At 58.9% G+C, this 3238-nt stretch overlaps 1 long non-coding RNA gene across 1 annotated transcript; it reads left to right on the top strand.

Moving 5' to 3' along the window:
- Positions 1 to 297: 297 nt before the first annotated feature.
- Positions 298 to 1039, top strand: LOC115278430. The gene is made up of 2 exons (XR_003902886.1): positions 298 to 492; positions 721 to 1039. It is a non-coding gene; the product is annotated as an uncharacterized LOC115278430 (long non-coding RNA).
- The last annotated feature ends 2199 nt before the right edge of the window (positions 1040 to 3238 follow it).

Genomic DNA, 3238 nt, shown 5'->3' with positions numbered 1-3238 from the left:
CAGCATTGCCCAGGGTCCGCGGCTTACGCGAGGGTGGCTCTGGGGTGGCCCGCGTTCTGAGGTTTGGACAGATGTCTGACAATGTGCATCCACCGTCGTGGCGTCGTGAAAATCGCCCCAAATTCCTCTGTGCTCTGCCTAGTCACCCCGCCCCCAACCCCCTCCCCCCCTGCCCCCAGCCACTGATCTTTCCACTGTGTCTGTGGTCCTGCCCCTCCCTGACGTCATAGAGTCAGAACCCACAGTACGCGGCCTTTTGAGACTGGCTTCTTAGTCACATGCACTAAGGTCATCTGACCTCTGGTGGTTCTGGGGGCCCAGCACTCGAGAGCGCCTCCCGGCGGCTGGCAGACGTGGTGCAGGGCTTGCGCGGCTGGGCCCCAGAGGCGGTGGGACCGCGTGGGGCCGTTGTTCCCTGATGATGCGCACGTTTCAATAGTACGGCTTCGCCACTCTCCCTGCATCTTCTACCGAACTGGGTATTTTTAAGCTGTAAGTCTGTACTGGGGCAGGAAGCCATGTGTTCAGCTGACGAGGCTGCTCAGGGTCCTGGATCTTACTCATGCACAAAAGCAAGGAGTTCATGGCAAATTAGTCATGCCGTTTTAGCTTTTCCCTTTAATATGATTCAGAAACAGACAAAAATACGCAGTGTCCATGGGAACAGGGTAGTCCTGCTTCTTCATCCCTTTCATCCCTTTTCTATTTCTCGCTTTGCAGCCCGTGTCACAGGGAATTGGCTAGAAAGTTCATGGGCGAAAAGCCGAGCATCTCAACCATGGCATTTTGTTTTTGATGTTTGGGGCTGGAGAATTCCTGCTGGGCGGGGGGCTGTCTGTGCGCTGGATGGGGGTTACCCTGCTACTCGTCTGGCCCCAGCCGCCCCCTGGAGGACACAGCACCCCAGGAACGCCACTGGTCTGAGTGATCTTCCCAGATGCCTGCAAAGGAAAACACACTCATCATCTCTTCACAGCTGGGTGTTTTCTAAGCCCCCGAACACGGCACACAGATGCGCACCTACTGTGTGCTGCTACTCCGCGGTGACTGCGTTTCTTCTCCGCTTGCCTCTCTTGGGGTCTGTTTTTTACCTTCTGGGAAGTGAGAAGGGGGTGGCCAGTGCGTGTCCTGGGAGTTGGGGGACCGGTGTCCTGCCGGTGGACCAATTGCGCAGCAAACACCAGGCCTTTCTGCGTTGCTGCCGGCAGACGCCCCGACTTCCTGGCGCCGCGAGGGTCCTCCCGTTTGGCTCCACCTTCCGTCTCCCCAGTGTTGTGTGATTTGCAAGAACGGGTGTCTCCAGTTTTGTTAAAGGTGCGGTTTGGGCTTGTTTTCTCGTTTTTATTACATTGGGCACATTTCTGAAAAGAAAAGGCAGACACGTGTTTATTCGGCCAAAGGAGGTCGGGAGGTGCCTGGTGGGAGCAGAGCGCGCGGGGGCGGGGCCAGCACGCATGCAGGGGCGGGGCCAGCACGCGTGCAGGGCAGGGCCAGACCACTGCCTAGGGCACCTGACAGCCAGCTGGGTGCCTGTTCTGGCGCTTCCCAAGGAATTTCTTCTACTTTCGAAACGGAAATCTCTGTTTTTAAACTTGTTAAAGTTAATTTTTGTCTGCTCGTTCAGAAGGTGCCTTTCCCAGCTGTAAAATCTGTTTCGGGACGGCATCTGTTCCAGGCACAGGACCACGGAGTCAGAGGCTGTTCTGTCCGGAAGGGGCGGTTCAGGTGCTGCAGAGGTGTTTTCCGGGTGCACCTGCAGGGCGGGCGGGTTCCAGGTGCGCCCGACACCCGGGGGAGGACCTCCATGCGGGTGCCAGCCGCCGCTGGAAGCTTTGCCCGGAGGTGCATGGCTCTTCTCTCCGGCTTCCTAAAACCTGGTCCTGGACCGGCTCTTTCCCTCTGTCCCCTCCCGATCCGGGGACGGCCTTTGTGAACATCCTGCCTTGGAGACTGTGACGGTCCTTCTTCATCGGGCAAAGACAGACGTGGGGAGCACCGCTGGTGTTCGGTGATGCTCAGGACGAAGCCGGGGTGGAAGGTGGGGGCTCCACAGTCCTCCATCCCAAGTAGAAGTCCAGTTTTCTCAGCCCATTGTCCAAGACCGGGGTCCTGCCTGCCGGGCCTCCAGCGAGTCTGGACAAACTTAACTGCCAGGAGCATCGCCCCTGACTGTCACCCAGAAACGGGCGAGGCAGGACGTCTCCCAGGTGGGGAGAGGCCTCAGCCGGGTGTGACCGCAGAGCTGGCACAAGCGAACCTTCTTCGCGAGTGATGGGTCCCACCTGCTGCTTCTTTGCGAACGGAGCCTTTCCGTGTCTGGGGGCTGGGGACCCACCTGCTTTGGGGACGCACCTGTGCAGCAGACGGGCCACCTGCCCACTCCCTTTGCAGGCCCAGTGAGCCGGGGTGACCAGGAGCTGCAGACATGGTGGCCACACCCCGACATTTATGACGTATCGGCTGCATCAACTGTGACATTTACATAGTGCGTGAATTTTAACCAGACGTTCTGGTCGGTGATTTTCCCATTGATTCTTGGCCGGCCTCACTTGGAAGGGGAGACGGACGGGTCAGCTCTCGCTGCCTCGTGTGGCGGAGCCAGGAGCGAGCACACGGCCATGTGACACGCTGGGGGATGTCGCTCACGCCTGAAGAGCGGGCCACACTGACAGGCGGCCAGGCCTGCTGGAACTAAGCGGTCCGGGTCAAGTGCATTTTGTAACCGGCGGACTTTTCCACTCTAAGAACAGTGGGAGCACTTTGTGCCCTGGGACTGTGGTTACGCTTTGGAAGCCAGAAGAGTGCCTGGGGCCGTTTTAAGATTGAAAAACAAGTACACTGATAGACAGAAGATGCTGTTAACATCAGAGCTGATCATTTACGATTTTGCGTCAATTGCGGTTGGAAGAACTCACGCATGCGCACGCGGGGAGAGGTCCGCGTCCCCGCTCCTGGTGCTGTCTGCTGCGGGAGGCGCTCAGGGAGCACTCAGGGGTGATCGCACGAGTGACAGAAGGGACATAATTCGTGTCAGCTGGTCTGTGACGTGGGCGTCGACTCTCCCAGCAGATCCTGGACGGATCGGGGTGTTCCCTGCACAGTACCCCTCGCCAGGTTTTGCACAGGGCGAGGCCACCGCTGGGCAGGCCACCTCGTTTTCCATAGGGCCACTCTGTCCACCGTTACTCTTCCGGGAGCCACCGTCATCTGCAGCCGGGGGGTCCTCGGAGCCCGCGTC

The sequence above is a fragment of the Suricata suricatta genome, chromosome 14 (genome assembly GCF_006229205.1).
Source record: "Suricata suricatta isolate VVHF042 chromosome 14, meerkat_22Aug2017_6uvM2_HiC, whole genome shotgun sequence".
Lineage (NCBI taxonomy): Eukaryota > Metazoa > Chordata > Mammalia > Carnivora > Herpestidae > Suricata > Suricata suricatta.
Note: the sequence above shows the minus strand (reverse complement) of the source record. Positions and strands in the feature narration are given on the sequence as shown.